Here is a 26,444-nt window from a genome sequence, read left to right on the forward strand (position 1 = left end):
GGGTTCTATTCCTGACCCCGGCAGCTGCATTTAGAAGGGGGCGAGATACAGAAACTCCCATGCCCTCTGATTTGTGCACGTTAAAGAACTCCAGGTAGTTGAAATTAATCCGTGATCTCCCACTATGTAGCACCGCTTAATCGCATTGTGCTTTTCGCTCATAAATCTCTAGCAATTATTGCTTCGTCATTATACCTCGAAACACTCGCTGTATCCTATTTGAATTCTATTCGCCGTAGACTGCAATGAATATTTAGCACTTTTTACAGCAGGGTACCTCATTTGACATTCTTTTACAATGCACCTTAATTGTCCCAATTTCGTGCCATAATCAGCTGTTGTTTTTAATATGTATATAAGTCACTTCAGCACTGTTCCTTTTTGTTTGACCGCTTCTCATCACCTCGATTGTTTGAGGTTTGAGGTGATGTTTGTGCTGCACAGTTTGCCCGAGTTTGCTCCCAACCCTCTATACTGGTCAACGCTGGCTGGTGGGTTGTCCTTCCAGACAAACGGAAAAACGAGACCTTTGCCTGTTGATATAGATCTGAAGAAAAAATGGCACATTAGGCCTTTAGAATAGCTGCACCTTCGTGCAGCTGTTCTGAAGCCAGGCACTAGAAGGGCACGCTCACAATGATGCGACAGAAAGAAGGCAGTGAAGGCAAGCCTAGTCTTGTCGTACATTCGCCATATTTCGTGTAGCTGTATACACATTTTGCCGTTTTCTTCGTTAAACTAATAATAACATTTGGCATTTAACATCCCAAAACCACGATATGATTGAGAGACGCCGTAGTAGAGGGCTCTGGAAATTTCGACTACCTGGGGTTCTTTAACGTGCAGCTAAATCTAAGTACACGGGCCTCAAACATTTTCGCCTCCAACGAAAATGCAGCCGCCGAGGCCGGGACTCGATCCCGCGACCTACAGGTCTTCGTTAAAATACTGCTAGTCTAGTGGTTATGGTGCTCTACTGCTGACCCGCAGGTTGCGGGATCGAATCCTGGCCGCCGCGGCCGCATTTTCGATGGAGGCGAAAATGGTTTAGACCCGTGTGCTTAGATTTAGGTGCACGTTAAAGAACTCCAGGTGGTCGAAACTTCCGAAGCCCTCCACTACGGCGTCTCTCATAATCTTATCGTGGTTTTGGGACGTCAAACCCCAACAATTATTATTATTATTAAAATACTGATGCCATGCTATACAGGGTGATTTTTTTTCAGACAGTACATATCTTTTATAAAAAAACTCTATGACAGTCACGCTCCAGTAGTACTCTAGTTCGAGGCGGAAATATTCTGCCGCAACAAAAAATGCGTTGACGGGACTAATTAACAAAAACCCGTTAACTAATTTTTATTTATTGACTTGAGGGCAGTTGTTTATATTAGAAATTTGTAGTGCGTGCCGCTTTATGGTATACCCATTTTTCAGAAATCATGAAAGTTTTACGTAACTCGAGATATTTATTGTGAAATTTTAAGGGCTAAATCAAAACTGATCGTGTCCGGCACACAGAAAACGCGGTTTTTCTGTTACGTCAGACCGGAGCTGCCCGCGACAAGGGAGTGACGAAATTTGAATGAAGGCGCGCCGTGGTCGTACCTTTTCGTGAAAACTGGCAAGTCATCTAACTTGTGTCAGCGGATCGCCTTACCTTTGCATGTGGCGTTTGGTGCTCATTTGTTTCTTTCGAGATGCGCGCATCCGAAACGGCAGTAATATCAACCTTTTCTTTCTATGTTTACAGATAAGTACCACACATCGCACCCAAATAATAAGCTGTTTACTTGTGTATTTCTGAATGCTTGCAGATTTTCCTGATCACATTCTTCTTCGGCCCACCTTCATTAAACTATCATCACCTTCTTTTCACGTGTAGCTCTGAGCTTACGTAACAGAGAAGCGACGTTTCCTGCACGTCAGGCGCTATCAGTTTCGATTTCGTCCTTGAAATTCAAGGATGAATATCACGAATTACGTGTAACTTTCGCGATTAAAAAAATGTGTATGCCATAAATTGGCACGCGATACAACTTTCTAATATAAACAACTACCTCCAGGTCAGGAATTAAAAGTTAATTAATGAGTTTTTGTTAATTAATCTCTTCATTGCCATTTTAGTTGCAGCAAACTATTTCCTTCTTGACATAGAGTGTGTGCGCGAAAACATCTTGAGCATGACTATTATACAATTTTGATAAGAAATATGCGTTCTCTAAAAAAACATCCTTCTAATTGTACGGAGGTCATGCAGCGGAAACAGTTGCAGCTGGCTAAGGGAGTAACAGACCCTCAAAGTACAGCAAAGTTAATGAGTATCCCTGGTTTTGTTCATTGCCATGACACTTCATGGAATCTGGTGTGTGAGCGCTGCCCTTGTCAGATTAAAAGGTGATCGATCTGTCTGTCATCATGTGTTTATTTTTGTGCACTTGACTATTTCAGGTTGCTTCAAGACTGCACATTGAAGCTCTACAGCTGCATTTGACCAGGAAGCCTCCTTGGAAACTTCGTGTCTCGAGGTAGTCAAGACGTGTCCAAGAATTCGGAATAGCCACGCTTAAGGTCTGGCCGTGAGTGGTCTCGAATCAGTGCAAGCTGCTGTCCTTTTCGCCAGAATGCCACCTGACCCTGACATGGTCTGGGAACACGACACTGCCAAGCTCATGCACGCAAGCTGTGTCACCTATTGAGGTCCTGTATCTCAGATGACTACATGAGAATCCTGTACTACATGAGAACTACACATGTTGCATGTTTTGCGCTGTATGCCACATAAAATATGTAATGGATGTCGCAAAGAAGTGCTTGATGGCTGGCCATTGATTCCTATTCATAAAAACTGACTGCTGGCTATGCTAATGTTTATGCCAGGTCTACTATATTGCCGCATTTGACAGTAATGAACGATGTTAGCGAAACTATTGCTTTTCATATCTCACTCATTCTGACAGTAATGTGTCTCGCTGTATTTCTGGACGGTGTTTCTGTATTTCAGTTCTGTACAGAACTCTCCATACCACCGCTAAATATATATATTTATATATATCATACCTTATATATGTAAGGTACTTGACACACGACGTACGTTTTAGCATTAGCATAGTGCTAAAACGTACGTCGTGTGTCAAATGCCTTCCTACAGTATCAGGACCTTCGTGATCTTTCTGTAGCTCTTATATTTAAGGGTCATTCCATGCCAAGTGTCCCAGACGTGGCACTCGCACATCGCAGCTTTTGCTGATAAAATTTGTGCCTTTGTCCTGTGCCACATGGAGTATTGTGGCAAAACATTCTTGCTCGAAAAAATTTTTGACGGTCCTGGCACCCCCTCAAATTTCGCTTCTATTTATTAAACTGTACCTAATAGAAAAATGTGTATAAAATCTACTTTTGTCTGTTGACACTGCCAAGCTCATGCACGCAAGCTGTGTTGCACGCAAGCTCATGCACGCATGCACGTTGAGCTTCTAAACTGCGCTTGCGCTATCGCAGAGGTTCTGTTTAGTTGTCCCATTCATTATTTCCGAATTTTTGTGTTTCACTACCAGCTACGTAGCTTCGAAAACTACAAAAATCTTCAAAGTTCGTGAATTTTTCTTGAGCTATCCGGAACTCACCCTAACCAATATTAATAATAGCCTGATTTCCAGGAAAGTGTATTTTAGTACAGAAATGTTTAGGGGTAAAATAGACTTCAGATCTTTCCGAAAAAAAATTGTGAAATTAGAGAAAATGTACGATTTGTTGCATGTTTGACCATATTTTTCATACTGATGCGGTCAAAGTAAAAATCCTCGTCATGCGGCGTTTGATAAAAGACTTCATCCTTAAGTAATGAAAAAGTCTTATCAAATCATTTTTTCTTTAAGGAAGAAAATAATTTTTGAATTTGGCCCTCCGAACGCGCAGTGCATTTCATTTTGTTGCCACTTCGCCGCAAAGCACGTGGCAGCCCTTGCAGCTGACACTCGTCACAGGCAACGGCCAGATGCGAGATGTATGTCAGTGGCTCGTGAGTGGTCGAAAGTCTTGTCACGTTGATGTCAGGGCGACGAGTAATGAATTCGCGTTACAATGTGAGCTTGCTTGGCGGGCCCAATGGGAAGTATGGACGCCCGAGAGCAGCCTATGGCGTCGTTGGCACAATGTGCTAGAGGCCGTCTGTACAACACGTATACCCTGAGAAAGAAGTGTGTACAGTGTGCATTATTTCTTTCAGTATGTGTATGCTAGTTGTGCAGACGTCCCTCTAGGACATTGTGCCAACGACTCCACATGCTGCTCTCGGGCGTCCATATTTCCCATTGGGCCCGCCTAGCAAATGCTCATTGTAACGCAAATTCATTACTCGTCGCCCTGACAGCGCGACAAGACTTTCGACCACTCACGAGCCGCTGACATACATCTCGCATCTGGCCGCTGCCTGTGACGAGTGTCAGCTGTAAGGGCGACCACGTGCTTTGCGGCGAAGTGGCAGCAAAATGAAATGCACTGCGCGATCGGAGGGCCAAATTCAAAAATTATTTTCTGCCTTAAAACAAAAAAAATGATTTGATTAGACTTTCTTCGTTACTTAACGATGAAGTCTTCTATCAAACGCCACATGACGAGGATTTTTACTTTGACCGCATCAGTATGAAAAATACGGTCAAACATGTGACAAATCGTACATTTTCTCAAATATCACAATTTTTTCGGAAAGATTTGAAGTCTATTGTACCCCTAAACATTTCTGTACTAAAATACACTTTCCTGGAAATCAGGCTATGATTAATATTGGTTAGGGTGAGTTGCAAATAGCTCAAGAAAAATTCACGAACATTGAAGATTTTTGTAGTTTTTGAAGCTACGTAGCTGGTAGTGAAACACAAAAAAAATCGGAAATAATGAATGGGACAACTAAACAGAACCTCTGTGATAGCGCAAGCGCGGTTTCGTAGCTCAACACACAAAAATAGATTTTATACACATTTTTCTATTAGGTACAGTTTAATAAATAGAAGCGAATTTCGAGGGGGTGCCATGATTGTCAAAATTTTTTTCGACCAAAAGTGTTTTGCCACAATACTCCATGTGGCACAGGAAAAAGGCACAAATTTTATCAGCAAAATCTGTGATGTGCGAGCGCCACGTCTGGGACACTTGGCATGGAATGACACACACACACACACACACATATATATATATATATTGAGAGAGCGTAGGCATCGGCAAGTTGGTAATTCATGTTTGACTTTTTGAGCGCGCAAAAGAACAGGGACGAAAAACGACGCAGACACAGCGCTGACTTCCAACATATGCTTTATTTTCTACAGTGGTACATATATATATAGACAACAAAAAGCAACGCACGCAGGCGCATTGTACAGGAAGGCTTCATGTAAAACCACAAATAAGTATGCATGATAAGCAATCAAACAACCTGATACCGGATTTTTTTTTTCTTTAAGAGATCAAGCGGTCATTCCTGACTACCACTATTGTCTAGTCACCCCGTGGGCCTTGCTTAGAAAGTCTAGTTCTTTTTGGATAGGTCAATTGAAGGTGCACTAATGCACATGTCTCCCAAACTTGCAATCTTCGCCGCTTCAATTATCTCACGTGTTGTTTGTGCCTGGCTCCTTCCTGTCGCAGTGCACTGCGAATACATGGGATCGCACCCACACTTCCTGCAGTGGAAAGCCAAATGTCCCACACCTCCAGTTCGCACGTTATTTGCGTGCTCACGCAGCCTGTCATTGGCACACCGTCCCGTCTGCCCTATGTATTTCTTGCCACAGGACAGCAGTAACTCATAAACGATGTTGTTCTCACATTTAACAAAGCTTTCTTTGTGCTTTTTTTGGCACCTGGGTTTTTCAGAATCACTGTAGGAGGCCTTGCACAGATTATAAAGCTTGTTTGGTGCTGAAAGGACGACTCTTACGTTGGCGTTGTTTCCTATCTTTTTCAGCCTATGTGAGACATCGTGAAGGTACGGTATGACGGCGCATTTCTGCTTGACAGGCTCCGTTTCTGGTGAAGCCTGCTCCTCACCCTCGCGAGCATGTTTGACAATCTTGAGAAGACCCTCCGCCACAGATGTGACGACATACTGAGGAAACCCCGCCTTTTTCAGGCGGTCACCTTGCGCCTGGAAACTACACGAACACTTGTGAGGACATGAGCGGCGAAGTGCATTCATTAGGGTTAATTTTGCAATACCCCTTTTAACTAGCTTGGAGTGGCCCGAAGAAAACGGCAGAAGCGGCGGCTTATTGGCCCTAGGCTCGTACGACCAGCAGACCTGTTCTCGCTCGAAGAACATTCGTATGTCAAGAAAACGCAAGGCATTTCATGCGTAACTGCGAGCGGTTGCAGGAAACACGTGAACAGATCAAGTACGTTTGAAGAATCATCGCCAAATACGCCTGGGCTTGATTCTAGAAAGACAACGTAGTCGTCTACATATCTAAACACCTTCTTTACATTTGTGCCTGTTACTAGAAACTAGAAACAGAGCTAATAGGCACAAACGTAAAGAAGGTGTTTAGATATGTAGACGACTACGTTGTCTTTCCAGAATCAAGTCCAGGCGAATTTGGCAATGATTCTTCAAACGTACTTGATCTGTTCACGCGTTTCCTGCAACCGCTCGCAGTCACGCATGAAATGCCGCAAAACAACGCCTTGCGTTTTCTTGACTTACGAATGTTCTTCGAGCGAGACCAGGTCTGCTGGTCGTACGAGCCTAGGGCCAATAAGCCGCTTCTGCCGTTTTCTTCGGGCCACTCCAAGCTAGTTAAAAGGGGTATTGCAAAATTAACCCTAATGAATGCGCTTCGCCGCTGATGTCCTCACAAGTGTTCGTGTAGTTTCCAGGCGCAAGCTGACTGCCTGAAAAAGGCGGGGTTTCCTCAGTATGTCGTCACATCTGTGGCGGAGGGTCTTCTCAAGACTGTCAAACATGCTCGCGAGGGTGAGGAGCAGGCTTCACCAGAAACGGAGCCTGTCAAGCAGAAATGCGCCGTCATACCGTACCTTCACGATGTCTCACATAGGCTGAAAAAGATAGGAAACAACGCCAACGTAAGAGTCGTCCTTTCAGCACCAAACAAGCTTTATAATCTGTGCAAGGCCTCCTGCAGTGGTTTTGAAAAACCTAGGTGCCAAAAAAAGCACAAAGAAAGCTTTGTTAAATGTGAGAACAACATCGTTTATGAGTTACTGCTGTCCTGTGGCAAGAAATACATAAGGCAGACGGAACGGTGTGCCAATGACAGGCTGCGTGAGCACGCAAATAACGTGCGAACTGGAGGTGTGGGACATGTGGCTTTCCACTGCAGGAAGTGTGGGTGCGATCACATGTATTCGCAGTGCACTGCGACAGGAAGGAGCCAGGCACAAACAACACGTGAGATAATTGAAGCGGCGAAGATTGCAAGTTTGGGAGACATGTGCATTAGTGCACCTTCAATTGACCTATCCAAAAAGAACTAGACTTTCTAAGCAAGGCCCACAGGGTGACTAGACGATAGTGGTAGTCAGGAATGACCGCTTGATCTCTTAAAGAAGAAAAAAATCCGGTATCAGGTTGTTTGATTGCTTATCATGCATACTTATTTGTGGTTTTACATGAAGCGTTCCTGTACAATGCACCTGCGTGCGTTGCTTTTTGTTGTCTATATATATATATATGTACCACTGTAGAAAATAAAGCATATGTTGGAAGTCAGCGCTGTGTCCGCGTCGTTTTTCGTCCCTGTTCTTTTGCGCGCTCAAAGATGTCAAACACACACACACACACAGATATATATGTATATATATATATATATTTATATATATATATATATATATATATATATATATATATATATATATATATATATATATAAAATGCTTAACAATTGTGGTGACGTGGCTAAGGACTACGCATTATTCGCAGGATGTTGTGCCTATAGTTTAGGTGCTTACTGATAAAACAGTAGGTTGTCATTACAATGTGAACATGTATGAAATGGCATGAAGTGTTTAAAACCGATTCAAAGAATAATTTTACGAATCGCAGAAATTTCAGTTTGTTTATAGGATGAAGGCATGCAGATGTGAAAGAGAAGACACAGACAAACCAAACGCTAGCGTTTGAGCTGTCCGCATCTCTTCTGTTTCCGTGTTGCATGGCTTACTTTCTTCTAGAATCAACATTTTTTGTTGTTTTACGCGAGCGGAAATTGTTCTGAGACTCATCTATATAAACTTCGAGTAGTATTTTATTTCCCCCAGAGGAATCGAATGCAGCACTGTAAAGTTGCTACAAAAACTTGTTGCGGCTGTCATGCATCCACCACAGTGTTCCTGTTTGAGTAAACCCGGTGGAAGTGCCTTGTTGAGTAACAAGAGGTAGCGGCACCAACTTTCGTCGATTGTCAGATAAAAACCCTAATGGTGTTCGCTCTGATTTGAAGTTCTTTTGAAATTCTTGATCAATCTCTATAAAACTTGTTTAGTTTATGTGTATTTGTACGCTGATTTTGAAAATGCAAATATTTTTCTACTATTATATGTCGTGTTAAGTATATCAAACATTTCATGTGCCATGTTAGGCCTGCACGAGTTACAAAGTAAGCATATCACAATAATATGAAATGGGAACTGTATGCAACATAACCAGAATGCATGTCCTAAACCCACTTAACAATAGTCATAGTATGCTGAACATTGACCAGTAAGTGTATGTCTAGCTGGTGATTCGCTCACGAGAGTTCAATATTACGTAACTTTTAACTCAAATGGGTTTAAAACGCGAGTTCGTATGTGGGCTAGTGGGTTCATGAACATTATGCCAGAACAGCGCAGTGAACTCCTTTGCCAGAACAGCGCAGTAAACTCCTTTAAAACTATTGCATACAGTTTTTATCCCCTAACTATAGCGATATGTCGATTTACTTTGTAACTCCAAGTTTGGAAAGGCTTGCTCATCAAGACACATGAAATTTTTATGTGTAAATCTGCGTTTTCTTCCAGATAATTGCATATTTGAAATCGCCACATAAGTAAACCTAAACTCAGCAAGTTTCATCAATATCGACCAAGAAGAAAAATAAACGCATTATTTGTTGCAGAGTGTCTCATTGAGTACCACGAAGTGGTCACACCGACTCTTGCCAGGGGAGTCATGTACACCACTGTCCTTAAGGACAACGGAGTCAAAGGAACGCTCCAGTGGGGGTCAGCGTTACCATGGCAAAGGGGTCACCCTGACTACTTAGAGGTACTAGCGGGAAATAGAAGGTAGTCATGTAGACTCCTGCGTTGGGAGTAACGTAGACTCTCTGCTTGTGAAGAAGGGAGTCGTTGGTCTGAAGAACGAAGGGAGTCGTTTGACACCCCAAATTGTGAAGAAGGGAGTCGTTGGTCTGAAGAACGAAGGGAGTCGTTTGACACCCCAAAAGGTCATCATATGTGTAGCGAGGCGATTACCACCCAAAGGTAGTCAGTACAGACACCCTTTTTTTTAAGAGTGCACTTGTCCTGAAGCTGTTGTCCTGAAGCTGTTGATATAAGTTTTCTTGGGGAGGCTGGATTTGCGAGCGTCTTAACCAGTACGCTACACACCCATGCCTGCCGAAAGTGAATATATTTCAACGATATGAATGCGCTGTACAAGAAGAGTGAACTCTTCCGATAGAAGCTTGGTTGACTTTCGTGGGGGCGGAATGAAAGCCCTCTGCAGGACAAATATAAATACGACATCAAGAATTGTACACATCAGGAAAATTGTATGTGCAAAAATTCCATACCAAAAATGCGTTTGGCTATTCGCCTTTTAAGGGGCTGCTCAATACGCTGATGAACCTTATAAAGCAGACGGCGGTGCTTTATACGAAGACGCCAATGGCAAGGCCGCAAGCTACAACGACGCTCTACACTTACGCATCCCGCCAGCTCCACTGGCCACACCCTTTCACTAATTGGAAAGGCTCCGAAGTTTAGAGCGAGAGCTCCATTACATCATGTTTACCAAGGACATATATCTCATCGCAATGACCATGAGCTCCCGGAGCGCAATGGTAGCAGGCGTGATGTCACACCACGTGATCAGCTGCGGAGAGGCATCACATCTTCGCTTTCTCGGAGCCGCGCCGCTGAGGTACCACGTGACCAGGCTAACGTTTGACGAAGGCTATGTCAGCTGGTATGCCCTCCAGTCAGTGGCATAGCCAGGGCGTACACCCCCTCCCTACCCCCGAAATGCTTTTTTCTTGCCATGGCGTACAGAGCTCAACATGACACTCGATCACATTTGCCTGCCCGACCCTCACTTCAGATCAAGAAGGTGCCCCCCTCCGCGCCCCCCGAAAAAAATTTTTGGCTACAGTTATGCGGTAATCGCGTCACTAGCGCCAACTTTTCCCCTAGCGCTTGGTAGGCCGAACTTAGACGCCAAAAAAAAAAACAAAACGGTGATGCTGCCATCGAAACGCTTTTGTGGATGTGTGAGGGGGGAAATGCCGTCCCGCTTGTCGGCTGCTATATACGCTCTACAATCGCACGAATGTCTGAGCAGGCGGAAGGCAACACTGGTTGCATGCTTTTTTTTTAGATTGTATTGCTCTTGCGCACGTTGGTCTCATCAGCTTCCGACTGGTAATTCTCTAGTGCGTACAACAGATGCAGAAAAAATTGTTTGGAAACAGTTTGCGTGTTCAATACACATGATGTGCCTTCATGAGGTGGGCAATTTTGTTTCTGCAGAAACATGGGTCACCAAAAAAATGTGGTTTATTTGCTGCTTTCATTGGAAGGCATCGCAAAGGCAGCATTTATTACACGATAGCAATAACGTAACGCTGATTATCTCGTGCATTGAGTACAAATTGACGCATTCTGTATTGCGGCTGCACAAACATAATACAGCTTTCTAGAGTTTCTTACATATACAGAACATCGGTACAGAAGAGAACTTGTTCCTGGCCTAGTTGGTGAGATACTGAATGCACAGTCTGCCCCTGAAAACTAGCACACAAAAGAATACTAGGACGATGACACGGGCGGCACTTCCAACGAAATTCATATGTGTCAGGACACAACGCATGCGCCTAAGACCACAAGCGTAGCTACCAGGGCAACCTACGGTCAAAAAATCTAATCTCCGAATTGTGTCGTCGTCCTGGTCTTCTTTTGTGTATGTGTTGTCAGGGGCAAGCTATGCATTCGGTACAGAACCTATGTGCATCGGCTGTGTGCAATACAAATCGACAGAAGCAATTTCTTTTTATAACGCGTATTTTGTGAATAATAAAAACATTGTCAAGAGCACCAGATCAACATATTTCGCACAAGGATAACTGTTCTTTTATTCCGCGCAATTTGTAAGCTTGATAATCGAAACAGCATACTATGGCTAGGGAATTTTCTGCACAGCTCACCTATTCTAGTGTGCCGGTACCTATCTAGGACGTTAGATTAGAATTAACTTCTGCATGCTTGCTTTTCTTTCGGATAACATGCAACGCCAGTAAAGCTTCACTCAGGACTATAAAATTGCTAACAGGGTGTCATTAAGAAATGCCGCCGGAGCATATTAGAGGTGTTTTTGTTTTTTTTTCATGTAGATATTCTGTTCTGTCATCGTCTAGGCACTAACGACACATTTCTAATGCACCAAACAATTAGCACACCATAGGTTGCTATTATTTTTTTCAGAAGCATTAAATGTTGGAAAAGGAACTGTCAATTAATGATTGATCGTCATCTGAGGTTGGCCTAGGAGTGAGTGATGCACTGAGCTATTAGGAGCGTGTCGTTTCCAGACATGGAGAAGTACGAGGGTTATTCAAAAAGCAAGGGTCGTTTGGTCACCAAAAACTAAGTATTCGTTTGTAAAAGTTTTTATTGGCTGGTTTAGCACAAGACTACTGCACTTTTCTAAATAATCACCGTAATAAATTCTAAGCACTTTTCGCACCGTTGCACCAGTTTCTTTAGTCCCTCTGCATAGTAGTTCGCCGCCTGGGAATTCTTTGCTGTTTGAGTTGGTCGGTAAGCATTTTTGGTGCCCACCTTGCACACGCTGTGATATCTGGGCTTTTCACTTACAATTGTGCAAATTGTAGTGCCGCTGACAAGCGGAAATTCATCCGACAGACGACTTACTCTCAGTCGTCGACATAAGGCGGCAAACTCACTCATGAGTCGACTCACTCAGACTCACATCGGGCTGTGAGTCTGTGTTTGAGTGTGTCCGGATGAGTAATATTTTGCTGGGTTTGAGCCCGAGTAAGTCCGGCTGAGGAAAATTTTAGTGAGTCTGAGTGAGTCCGGTTGACGAAAACATTGGTGAGTATGAGTCCGAGTGAGCCCTAAGAGCAAAATATATTTCTTGAGGGAATCTGAGTGAGCTCCACCCGTTATTGCCGACCTATGATCCTATTTACTCATGTTCAGCATTACTACCGGCCCTATATAGGCTGAAGTTTATACTCAAATCTATTCACATATACCTCAACGCACTAGTGTTCATGCGCGGTCTCAATATATATTGATCAGAGGCGTGGGTTGGGGGTCTGTGTGTGTGGGGGGGGGGGATGCCATGACTTCTCCCGCAAACTCTTCTACGGGAAGTTCATGATATATATATATATATATATATATATATATATATATATATATATATATATATATATATATATATATATATATATATATATATATATATATCTCGTTGAGTCACGTATTTCATAAATGTCCTTACTGGATTGAAATCACTGATAAGCTATAACTCGTATAAGACGGTACAAGATCAAATGGCGTATCGAGAGCACCGATTGTGTGAGATATTTGCGTTAAAGAGCATTGACACCGCGATCGAAACAGCAAATTTTACCCTAACGGACTCATGAATCGACTAACTGAGGCTCACTCAGACTCAGGTCAAGCCGTGAGCCTGAGTCTTGGTGAGTCCGAGTGAATCCGGTCGAGAAAATGTTTAGCGAGTCTGAGTCCGAGTGAGCCCTCAGAGCAAAACATTTCTTGAGTGAGTCTGAGTGAGCTCCAATTTTTTTGCCGACCTATGTTCGTCGATCTAATCGCAATGCCCGGTCCACTTGTTGAACAGTTTCATTGGTCTGGATTGTGGCCCTTCCACTCCGCTCTTAGCCCTGCACATTTGTGCGGCCATTTGTGAAGTCTCGGCACAATTTTATTACCTTTCCTTGACTGATCACTTCATGTCCATAAACTAGGCACAATTCCGCATAAATATGAGAAGCTGATGATCCTTATACAAGCAAAAATTGAACTACACACAGCAGCCGCGAGCAACTATTTTCGCAGACATTGTCGTTTGCATTGCCCGACAAGCAGACGACTACTGAGTCAGAACAGTAACTTCAGTACCTCCGCGAAGAATTAACAGATAGCGCTGCACAATTAAATCGTCATTCCAATGTGTAAATATTTAAATATTATCAAACGGTTCTTACGTTTTGAACTGCCCTCGTATTTTTAAAATAAACTCATATCGACTGCATTCGGTGCAACACGGCAGCAAAAAACGCTCTTTGGAGCATTTTTTTAAACTCATATGATGGCCGTGTGTTATGCATTTTCTATTTACTGTCCTCGGCTTCGTGAGTTCTGTTTGAAGCATCGGACAAATAAACGGCCTTTTGGCCGGGGTAGTCGTCAGCTGCAGGAGCAGTGGCTTTCGCCCGGGAGCATAATTGAAATGGGGACGATTTAAATCATGTTTACGAACGCAGCAAAGGTAAGCATTTGCATGTTAAGACGGTGGCCGAATATCTAACGCCAATGACATCCGTTGAATTCAGGTTTCAGGATCAGAATTTTATTAATACAAATACAGGAATATTAGATGTGTTTAGTATATTGCCACGCCCACTTCTTGTCTTGTTTTGATGTATTCGGGTTTGACCGGCAGGGACGGTTATCAACGCTCGACGCTGTCCGCGAAGTAGTGTTCTAGAAGCGTCGCGATTGTAGTAGATCGGTTTGTTAAGATTGCGCCCCGCACGCAAATGTTCCAGTTTTGTCTAGAGATAACGCCGCCACCAGCGATATTGCTGGAAAGTTCGATAGCGCCTGTTTAAAAGCCGACGCGCTTGATCGCTTGTCAGTTGATCGACGGACGACGCCCTGTTCGCCGCTATCATTGTACAGCGTGCATTGCTGTAGTTCTAGTTCTCATTTTCCGGCCACAAGTTCGGCCAAATAAACAGTTTCATCCTACAAACGCCGACTGCTGGGTTCGTTGACGTCACGACCACGTGACATCTGGTGGAGGTGCTGCTTCATGATCCGGACGCCACCGCGAAGCGCTGACCCAAGCCCAAACCGCGAGGAGGACGACGGCAAAGGAAACCCGGATCGTCGAACAAGCCGCAGGCAGAAGGGACTGCAGCCAGAGTACGGGCTCCTTCCCGAAAACACCAGGCAGCCCCAGGTCCCAACACCGACCGCAGCGACGATGACCGACCCCGTGCAGCCTGCGCCGATACTTCTCCGGCAGCCCAAGGAGCCGCCAACTTTCCGCGGGTCGTCATTCGAAGACCCGGAAACCTGGCTCGAGACCTTCGAAAGGGTCTCATCGTTCAGCAACTGGGACTCCGAGGACAAGCTGCGCCACGTCTACTTTTACCTGGAAGATGCAGCAAGGACCTGGTTCGAGAATCGGGAGTCCACTCTTCGAACCTGGGACGCCTTTCGCAGCGCTTTCCTGGAGACGTTCACAAGCGTCGTCCGAAAGGAAAGGGCCGCAGCCTTGCTGGAGACACGGGTCCAACTTCCAAATGAAAGCGTGGCCATCTTTGCAGAGGAAATGACCCGGCTATTTCGCCACGCTGACCCTGCCATGCCCGAGGACAAGAAAGTCCGCTTCCTCATGCGAGGAGTAAAGGAACAGCTCTTCGCTGGACTTATGAGGAATCCGCCAAATACCGTCGAAGAATTTATTCTAAAAAGAGACAGGGCGTGCAAACACGGACACAAGAAAGAGATCAGGACACCACAAACGCCGACTAACAACTGAAGAGACGCACAACGGCTGAAAAGAAAGAAGGCACGAAAACTTATCTGCGCATGCCCATGCAACCGTCGAACCTATCAATCCGGCACGCGTGGCGGTCTACGTAGAAGATAACTGTTAAGGCATTTGATTTCATCTTTATGCAAGTTAATCGACGGTTGGCTCACGCATGCGCTACCACTATTCTCGATATGCCATGCTTCAATCATCAGGCGCGTTTCTTCATTTCTATGCCGGTACAACACTGCGCATTCATCGAATTTTGGCGTGCACTTACAATCTCGACAATGTAAAGATAGATTAGAAGGTGAGCCTCCTGTTAGCGATCTCTTATGTTCCAACAATCTCTGGTTAATGCATCTGCCCGTCTGTCCTACGTAGAAGCGGCCGCAGCTGAAAGGGACCTTATACACCACACTCGTACGGCAATCAGTGAATTTGTTGGTGTGTTTTACGAAACATTTATCGGTCCGCTTCTTGTCTTTTACTCGCTCATTCTTCCTCTGCACAGCGGCACAAATCTTACCTAGCTTATTGGCAGCCATGAAAACAACATTAACGCCGTATCTACTTCCTACTTTCTTTAGCCTGTGAGATATGCAATGAATGTACGGAATACCTACGACACGTTTCTTCCTATCGCTTTCTGCAACCATGCTCGGACTTAACACAATAGACTTCTTTAAACGCTCAGCGACCGTGGCCACTGCATCACGAGGATATCCTACATCTAAAAGACGCGTAACCTGTGCGCTAAAGCTATCACTCATTTTGTGCTCACATGACTTGGTGAGGGCTGACTTAAGGCAAGACATGGCGATGCCGTTTTTTACAACCTTCGAGTGCTTGGACGAAAAATTTAACAGCGGTTTGGAAGATCTAGGAGAATACTGCCAGCACACGTGGTTCTTCTGGAACCACGTGTGCTGATTCGGTTATTAAGGTTTTTCGTTATGTGGACGACTACTTGATTTTTTGTAGTGATGAGGACTTTGAAAATGTGGTAACTTCCGTGAGCGAAAAATTTGAATTAAATGGAGGAGGGCTGAGCTTTACTAAAGAGGTGCCTCAGAATAATGGAATACAATTTCTAGACATTTCCTTAACGTTCCAGAAGAACCACGTGTGCTGGCAGTATTCTCCTAGATCTTCCAAACCGCTGTTAAATTTTTCGTCGAAGCACTCGAAGGTTGTAAAAAACGGCATCGCCATGTCTTGCCTTAAGTCAGCCCTCACCAAGTCATGTGAGCACAAAATGAGTGATAGCTTTAGCGCACAGGTTACGCGTCTTTTAGATGTAGGATATCCTCGTGATGCAGTGGCCACGGTCGCTGAGCGTTTAAAGAAGTCTATTGTGTTAAGTCCGAGCATGGTTGCAGAAAGCGATAGGAAGAAACGTGTCGTAGGTATTCCGTACATTCATTGCATATCTCACAGGCTAAAGAAAGTAGGAAGTAGATACGGCGTTAATGTTGTTTTCACGGCTGCCAATAAGCTAGGTAAGATTTGTGCCGCTGTGCAGAGGAAGAATGAGCGAGTAAAAGACAAGAAGCGGACCGATAAATGTTTCGTAAAACACACCAACAAATTCACTGATTGCCGTACGAGTGTGGTGTATAAGGTCCCTTTCAGCTGCGGCCGCTTCTACGTAGGACAGACGGGCAGATGCATTAACTAGAGATTGTTGGAACATAAGAGATCGCTAACAGGAGGCTCACCTTATAATCTATCTTTACATTGTCGAGATTGTAAGTGCACGCCAAAATTCGATGAATGCGCAGTGTTGTACCGGCATAGAAATGAAGAAACGCGCCTGATGATTGAAGCATGGCATATCGAGAGTAGTGGTAGCGCATGCGTGAGCCAACCGTCGATTAACTTGCATAAAGATGAAATCAAATGCCTTAACAGTTATCTTCTACGTAGACCGCCACGCGTGCCGGATTGATAGGTTCGACGGTTGCATGGGCATGCGCAGATAAGTTTTCGTGCCTTCTTTCTTTTCAGCCGTTGTGCGTCTCTTCAGTTGTTAGTCGGCGTTTGTGGTGTCCTGATCTCTTCCTTGTGTCCGTGTTTGCACGCCCTGTCTCTTTTTAGAATGAATACGTACCAACTAGCTCAGCTCTCTGTTATTCGAAGAATTTGTGTCCGAAGCAACAACAATCGAGAAAACGCTTGAGATGCGAACACGGCAATACAACCGCAGCTTCTCGACCACAAGCTACGCCGACGTTCAAGCACTAGGATCCGCCGACCTGCGTGAGACGATTCGAGCAATCGTGCAAGAGGAGCTGCGAAAAATTCTACCTTCGTCGCAACCTCAAGTGGATTCCATCGCCGACGTCGTGCGCCAGGAGATCCAGCATTCACTCGGTGCGCCTCAGCTAGCAGAGCCGCAGCCGCAAGCTATGAGCTATGCTGCTGCAGCCCGCCGTCATGCTCCTCCTCCACGCCCACGCCAAGACGACACACCGCCGCAGTACCGTCGCCAGACGCCGCCAGCGACGCCCTACCGTCCACCTGTCGGCCAGACACCGCCGCCGCCACCGACGCCCTACCGCCCACCTGTCGGCCAGCGCTACACCCCGAGGAAGACCGATGTCTGGCGTGCCCCCGACAACCGCCCGCTCTGCTACCACTGCGGGGAGGCCGGCCACACGTACCGCCGCTGCCAGTACCGTCAGATGGGGCTACGCGGATTCCCCGTCAACGCGCCGCGCCCGCAGCCAGGCGAACGGCCTCGCGACATCGACGACTACCTCACAGGCACACAGTGGCAAGAACGACGACCTTCCCGCTCACCGTCGCCCGGCCGCTACATGTCACCGCACCGCCGGCAGTACACTGGCCCAAACCGGGGCCGGTCGCCTAGCCCGTATCCGGAAAACTAAGGGCAGCAACCGATGGAGGTGCGGTTGCTGAACGACGAAATGCTGAAGAGCCTCCGCCGTCGACGATGACACCGCGACGAAGTTCCGAGCCCCCGCCGCACGCCGAACGACGTCGACGTCCCAAAGACGAAACTTTGCGACCGGAAGCAGACCTGACGACGCAACGCGGAAGCAGCGGTGCAAACCGACGTAGCCGTGACCCGACGCCACGACGTAACCGCAACGCAAGACGGCGGACTAGCGACCTCGACGTTCTGATCGACGGCCACAACGTCACCGCTCTCGTCGATACTGGAGCCGACTATTCCGTCATCAGTGGGCCGTTCGCAGCAAAGTTGAAGAAAGTTAGGACTGCTTGGGAAGGCCCCGAGATCCGTACTGCTGGAGGCCATCTAATAACGCCGATTGGTGTCTGCACGGCGAGAGTCACTATCAACAACCGGACTTATCCTGCGAGCTTTGTAATCCTACAAAACTGCTCCAGGGATGTGATACTTGGAATGGACTTCCTAAGTGACCACGGCGCCGTCATCGACTTAAGAACCAAGTCGATAACCCTATCGTCGGAGAAAGCGACACCACCGGATACGAACCCATGTCAACATGCCCTCAACGTGCTCGAGGATCAAGTCACCATTCCTCCTAGATCCAGCATCATAATTCCCGTCGGCACCGAAACGGCTGAATGCATCGAAGGTGTCATCGAGAGCGATCAGGGTTTGCTGCTAGACCGTGACATTTGCGTCGCAAGAGGCATTGCTCGGCTGTATGAAGGGAAAGGAAGCGTGATGCTAACGAATTTCAGCCAGGAATACAGACACCTGAGCAGGGGCACGACGATTGCATACATCGAAGAAATCTTGGCCGTCAGCGATGCGTTTGCCTTTTCAGATTCTGACGAAGCTACGACGACGATCCCTGAGCCACCCTTCGACGTAAACCCAAGACTTCCCGCTCGCCAACAGCAACAGCTTCGACGCCTTCTGCAGGAATACAGGGACTGTTTCTCGTCGTCGTCGCGGGTCCGACAAACGCCCCTTGCTAAGTACCGCATCATAACAGAAGAAAATGCTCGACCACTTCGTCAGAGTCCCTACCGGGTTTCGACGCGGGAACGGGAGGCCGTTAAGAAACAAGTCGATGAAATGCTACGCGACGACATCATCCAGCCGTCCAACAGCCCGTGGGCGTCTCCCGTGGTGTTAGTGAAGAAGAAGGATGGGACCCTACGTTTCTGCGTCGATTATCGTCGCCTGAACAAAATCACAAAGAAGGACGTATACCCTCTCCCACGGATAGACGACACCCTGGATCGACTCCACAACGCGAATTACTTTTCGTCGATGGACCTCAAGACCGGCTACTGGCAAATTGAAGTCGACGAGAGAGACCGAGAAAAGACCGCCTTTATAACGCCGGACGGCCTGTTCGAGTTCAAAGTCATGCCCTTCGGTCTTTGCTCGGCACCTGCGACTTTCCAACGAGTCATGGATACTGTATTAGCTGGCTTGAAGTGGCAGACTTGCCTTGTTTACTTGGACGACGTCGTTGTGTATTCCTCGAACTTCGACGAACACCTCCAGCGACTTCAATCCGTACTTCAAGCAATCAAGAACTCCGGGCTCACCCTGAAGCCAGAAAAGTGCCGCTTCGCGTACGAGGAGCTCTTGTTTCTGGGTCACGTGATCAGCAAGACTGGAGTGCTCCCAGACCCGCAGAAAACAGCTGCCATCGCCGCTTTCCCGCCACCCACCGACAAGAAGGCCGTGCGCAGATTTCTAGGCTTGTGCGCCTATTACAGACGCTTTGTCAAAGACTTTTCACGGATCGCCGAGCCACTAACGCAGCTCACGAAGACCGACGTCGAATTCAGGTGGCAAACAGCGCAAGTTGAAGCATTTCATGAACTGAAACGACGCCTGCAGACACCTCCGATACTTGCGCATTTCGACGAATACGCTGATACGGAGATTCACACCGATGCAAGCAGCATAGGACTCGGTGCCGTCCTTGTGCAGCGGGCGGGCGGACTGCAAAGGGTTATCAGTTATGCTAGCCGGTCGCTGTCTAAAGCAGAGGTCAACTATTCCACAACAGAAAAGGAGTGCCTCGCCATCATCTGGGCTACGTGAAAGTTTCGCCCCTAACTCTACGGCAGGCCCTTCAAAGTTGTGAGTGACCATCACGCCTTGTGTTGGCTAGCTAACTTGAAGGACCCTTCAGGTCGCCTCGCACGGTGGAGCCTGAGACTTCAAGAATTTGGCATTACTGTCGTGTACAAGTCCGGAAGGAAACACTCCGACGCCGACTGCTTGTCTCGTGCCCCCGTCGACCCACCAACGCCCGACGACCAGGATGATGACAGCTTCTTGGGAGCCATAAGTACCGAAGACTTCGCCGAACGACAGCGAGCCGACCCTGAACTGAAGGGTCTAGTGGAATACCTGGAGGGCAGGACCATCGTTGTCCCAAAAGTATTCAGGCGAGGATTGGCATCATTTTCTTTGAAAAACAACGTCCTCGTAAAGAAGAACTTCTCTCCGGCCCGAGCCAGCTACCTTATAGTTGTACCTTCGGGACTGCGACCAGAAATTTTGCATGCCCTGCACGACGACCCGACGGCTGGACACCTCGGACTTTCCCGAACGCTCGCACGAGTACACGAAAAGTACTACTGGCCGCGCCTTGCCGCCGACGTCACTCGCTACGTAAGGACGTGCCGAGACTGTCAGCGACGGAAGACACCGCCCACAAGACCAGCAGGCTTCCTTCAGCCGATCGAGCCTCCTCGGCGACCATTCCAGCAGATCGGGATGGACCTCCTGGGGCCGTTCCCAACGTCGACTTGCGGAAATAAATGGATCGTCGTGGCTACCGACTACCTCACCCGCTACGCCGAAACAAAAGCCCTGCCCAAAGGCAGTGCCGCTGAGGTAGCCAAGTTCTTCGTTGAGAGCATCGTCCTTCGACACGGCGCCCCAGAGGTTCTCATCACCGACAGAGGTACGGCGTTCACGGCTGACCTAACTCAGGCGATCTTGGAATACAGCCACACAAGCCATCGCCGCACCACCGCGTATCACCCACAGACCAACGGCCTCACCGAGCGCCTAAATAAGACCATCGCCGACATGCTGGCCATGTACGCCGACGTCGAACACAAGACGTGGGACGCCATCCTTCCGTACGTGACCTTCGCGTACAACACGGCCGTACAGGAAACGACGCAGATGACGCCATACAAGTTGGTCTACGGACGGAGCCCGGCAACGACGCTCGACGCCATGCTACCAAACGTGACCGACGAGGAAAACATCGACGTGACCACCTACCTACAGCGCGCCGAAGAAGCACGACAGCTCGCCCGCCTACGGATAAAGAACCAGCAGACGACTGACAGCCGCCGCTACAACCTTCGACGACGCCACATGGAATACCAACCCGGTGACCGTGTATGGGTATGGACGCCAATACGCCGACGAGGACTTAGTGAGAAGCTTCTTCGACGATACTTCGGACCGTACAGGGTACTTCGACGCCTCGGCGCACTCGACTATGAGGTTGCCCCTGACGGCATTACGAACTCTCAGCGGCGCCGTGCGCGACCTGAAGTCGTCCATGTCGTGCGCCTTAAGCCGTTTTTTGCGCGTTAGCGAGCCTGGGGACTCTGTTTTTTCCTTCGTTGTTGTAATTTATTTGTGTATGCACTTGTTTTGTTTTTTTCTCTTCTATGTTCTTTCATAAGCATCGGGACGATGCTTTTTCAGAGGGGGGCAATGCCACGCCCACTTCTTGTCTTGTTTTGATGTATTCGGGTTTGACCGGCAGGGACGGTTATCAACGCTCGACGCTGTCCGCGAAGTAGTGTTCTAGAAGCGTCGCGATTGTAGTAGATCGGTTTGTTAAGATTGCGCCCCGCACGCAAATGTTCCAGTTTTGTCTAGAGATAACGCCGCCACCAGCGATATTGCTGGAAAGTTCGATAGCGCCTGTATAAAAGCCGACGCGCTTGATCGCTTGTCAGTTGATCGACGGACGACGCCCTGTTCGCCGCTATCATTGTACAGCGTGGATTGCTGTAGTTCTAGTTCTCATTTTCCGGCCACAAGTTCGGCCAAATAAACAGTTTCATCCTACAAACGCCGACTGCTAGGTTCGTTGACGTCACGACCACGTGACAATATATAAGGAGGTCCCATAGTCAAAGGCTGTATCGGGACCTCCTGTTAAAGGCAGATTATGGTTATACACAATGTTTGTAGCAACAGTGGCACTGTTCGCAAGTGTGAAGTAGATTAGACACTAATGCAATAGAACAGTAAAGGAATATACAGAATGCAAACAAAATATCCACAATGAAACAAAATGAAGCTATGAATAGTTGTAAGTACGTTTGCAGTAGAACTGAATAAAAAATAGAAAATGAAACTATTATACACACAATATGCAAATTGAAACGAAAGGAGCTATAGAAAAGAACAATATTAGTAAGTATGTATAATGTGTGATTTTAGTTCTGACTTAAACTGGTGTAAGTGTCTTGAATTTTTTATAGAAGCTGGTAATGAATTCCATGGTGATATAGATGAAACTTCAGCAGTCATTTTATCATAATTAGTCCGCACTTTGGGCAAAAGAACGTTGTTGTTATGGGCGAATCTAGTATTACTATGAGCAATCAGATGAGAAGATGAGAAGCAGATTGGAGGTAGTGCCTTGGTTATGCATTTATAGAACATGATTCCTAAGTTATATTTGAGGAGTTCTAAAATAGTTAGGATGTTGTTTTCATGTAGTATGCATTTACCTTTAGTAAAGCGGGAACTGTTTGTAAAGATTCTGATGGACTGGTTCTGTAGAACGTGAAGGGATGCCAAATGAGTGCTATAGTTGTTACCCCAGCACATTATGCCGTAATAATATGAATGAGTAATATCGCACGTGAATTACGCGTGAACTATGGCGGCGCAGATTGTCCAAAATACAAGTACTAACTTATTTCTCTTATATTCATCGATCAGGAACCACTCTCCCATTTCAACGGTCGGTCGGTGCCACAACAGTCCTGTCTTGGTCGGGCCGGCGCAAGCGTTTTCTGTGAAGTGATCCGAACAGATGCGGTAGCCGCGGTACATTTGCTCTCATGTAACCTTCACCAGGTATTCTCTTTTAGAGTTCGACCATACGACACACCTGGAAAACGAGTCAAATACTACAGCGAACACGAAGAAATGACACGCAAAAGCGAAATTAAAGGTTTGAGTATGAAGAAAGAATGAAAAATGCCCGTCGTTTTAGGCACACATCGAAAAGCGAAGGGCACGCGGTCGTCACCCAGGAAGCTCGAACTTTTCATTCAAAAAGGAAACGTTGACTGCAACGTAATTTATTACTTTTTACCCTGTTTATAATTATTTAAAGTTGCTAACTGACAACCAAAGTGGTCAGCAGATTGCTGTCCACCGAAACTAGTTTGTGCAGCAAGCCTTTAGGTTTATTCGGGAAACACAAATTGCAAGTTTTGTTCTCGTGGAAAAAGTTAAGAGCAGTGAAGACAGTGAAGAGCAACTGCTCTTCACTGTCTTCACTTCAAAAGCGAGATTTCCGTCTTGCCGTCCCCTATACCGTCAATCGGTTCGTGAAAAACTGTCAACAAGTAGCATCAGTTTCTTGCATGACAAAGGCGCTAAGGCAAACCGAAAAATTATGTTCAGTAGAAGGTAAGCGCGGAAGATGTTTTCTTCCGTCCGATAACTTTCTGATAAGAATATCGCTTGCTTCTTCGTAACGACTCAAGAAAAAGTGTGGCTTACCTATAGTGCGCTGGGAAGCGGAAAAATTCCACCTTGCTGATCCTCCCCGATGTCTCAAACCACACAACTGCTCAGCACGTCTTGCGCCATTTTCTCAGCTTCTTGGTAATTGTCAGCACGTTCGCGGATACAGAAACAATAATTTTCGAACTTCAGAACATACTAGAAAACCGTCCTCGTGGAGACAGCGAAAGCGCCAGGAGCAGACGAAGAGCAGAAACGATAAGAGCGAAAGCGCCACCCGTTGGCGCAACGAAGCATCCGACTAAATAACTGTACAGGACGTTAGAAAAAGTAAATAGCCAAACACACATCTCATTTCTACACATAATTGCTACAGTTTATTAGTATGTAGTTAGAAAAGATAAAACCACATATGCAAAGGTTGCTGAATTTTCGCTTGGCTACCAGCGTCATGGCGATGCTTTACTTCCAATTGATTTTTAAGGCGCAAAGCAGCACATACACAAGAAGGGACACGGGACGGAGTGCCCTTGTGTACGTCCTTTCTTGTGTATGTCCTGCTTTGCGCCCTAAAAATCAATTATTAACCTACACCAACTTGCCGAACAAAAAGTTCTCCTGGAACTTTATTTCCAACAGTGAAACTAGCCGAAGCGTCTGGCCTCAGGTTCAACGGCTGCTTGTTCTTGGTCGCTCAGCCTCGCCATCGATGGCGCGCCGGCTGAGCCGTTTCCTGTGCGCGCTTCAGCGCGAGCGACAGCCTGAGTCCACTTGTCCAGGATAAAAAGAGTGCAGACAAGTTCGCGAAATTGCGCGTAAAGAAGTCTGTAAAACACGGCAGGCTGCGAAATCTCAAGGAAAGCAGAATTTCCAGCTGATGCAAAAGCAGGCGACACGAGCACGTTATAGAGAAGCGCGGAATCGTGCCAGGATCGAAGCCGCAGTCGTTGCGCAGCACGAATAACAAGGAGAAGACGACTCATAACCTCAATGAAATACTGTGTGCATAGTCTTTGCAAAACAAAGCGCAACATAAATTTCGCCCTTGATAACTAGTTTGACAATAGGTCAATCTCAGCCATTTTTTTAATTTGGTCACCACATTGTGCAAGTTGTGCCTCTATGTGGGCAAAAATGAAAATTTGCGTACATTTCTGATATTTTTATTGCGAGATTTACAAACATCCGTGGCCGCAGTATTTCTGTAGCCAAAATATATATATATATATATCGTGAAGTAAGTTGTTGTGGCAGAAATGGTTGGCCATATGTATCGCGATATATCAGGGGCAAAAAGGCGAACATTGCCCGTTCTGGCCGAAGTCGTGGAGGCGCGTGCGGCAGGAAAGTTGCAATAATAATGATACCGAACTTCAAACACGTTATACACACATCCTTGCTCGATAAATAAAATAAATTAGGTATTCGCACGAAACAGGGTGCTCTCAAAATACATTTTCTGATGAACATTCCTGAAGGTTCGCAATGTCGCGCTCTTTTCTTCTTTTGTCCTCTTTGTTGCGCTGTTTCGTCAGCAAGTACGAACCAATCAGCATAAATATGCTTCTGTCGTTTTAGGTTAGTGTTCTGGGAAAATTTGTACTCATCACAAGCACAGCTATTGCGAAGACTTTGATTTGGGCGAGTTGGTACATGCTTAGCTGGGGAAAAACAGCGCAATACCCAGTCTACAGTGTTCCGGCGTCCTCGTCCTTTATTGCGCTGTTTTTCCCCAGCTAACGCGAAGGCTAGTGCGCTTACTAGCTGTCGTATATCTTGTAGCGCGCAGTAATTGAAGCTAATGTTCTAAGGCAGCAAACAAATGCCGTAAACAATCGTACGCTATTCAGAATAGCCCCCGCATAGTGACTTAGACACTCACCCACGGAACAATACTCATGATAAAATGACAAAAAGTTTGGAAAGACTTCATTCCATTCATTTGTGGCAACGGAGAGCAAGTGTGTAAGCAAAAACAACAATAACGTCTGTTTTATGTTTATTGTCTTCCTTGTGGCAAAATTTACTTGTTTTACAACAATGCCCAACTACCTATACAAACTCTCTCCAGCATATAAAAATGTTATCACTGGCTGCTCTTTTTTTTTTCATCCGTACCTTACACGGGAGGGGCACCAAACAGCGTGACACATTGTATAGCAGTGCGTTTAAATACAGTAGCAAGCGGACTCAACACAGGCATACACGTAGAGCTGACATTCGAAAAATCTTGAAGCACATGCAAAGTATATAATATTTGAAATGTTCTGCGACTTTCGCGCGTCAAGAAAGGTCTTTAATTAGTGAGCACTCAGTGGCTGCATATTATTTTATTACATCAGATATAGAGCACAAAATTCAGCAGGCAGACACAAGCGCACTTTATTCCTGTCTCGTCGTTCGGGCTCCGCGATAAATGGACTTGGTTTTCTAGACTCAGTAAGCAAAATTTACCTTGTTTTGCTGATTTAGGCAGTTAAATCTTCCCATTTATATGAACATGCATGGAGTGTGTGTCTGTGCGTAGAGGGCATTGCTATAACAATAAAAAGAATAGCTTGGTGATTATGTTTGGATGAATAGCAATTTACAGCGAGCGGCAGCGTCGTGGAAATAAGCGTTCTGTCCCATTAATAAAATACGTAATGCCCACTTAGGGCTTGTTTTCGTCACCTAGCGTCTCATACTTCATATTTACACGTTCAAATTTCGCCCGTCATGCGTATCTTTATTGCAGCTTTA

General features: G+C 46.2%; 1 protein-coding gene across 2 annotated transcripts in view; it reads left to right on the plus strand.

The window, feature by feature from the left end:
- Positions 1 to 26,444, plus strand: part of LOC119384102 (FMRFamide receptor) — a 915,010-nt gene that overhangs the window by 728,913 nt on the left and 159,653 nt on the right. The window lies entirely within an intron of this gene.

Source organism: Rhipicephalus sanguineus, chromosome 2 (genome assembly GCF_013339695.2).
Source record: "Rhipicephalus sanguineus isolate Rsan-2018 chromosome 2, BIME_Rsan_1.4, whole genome shotgun sequence".
NCBI lineage: Eukaryota > Metazoa > Arthropoda > Arachnida > Ixodida > Ixodidae > Rhipicephalus > Rhipicephalus sanguineus.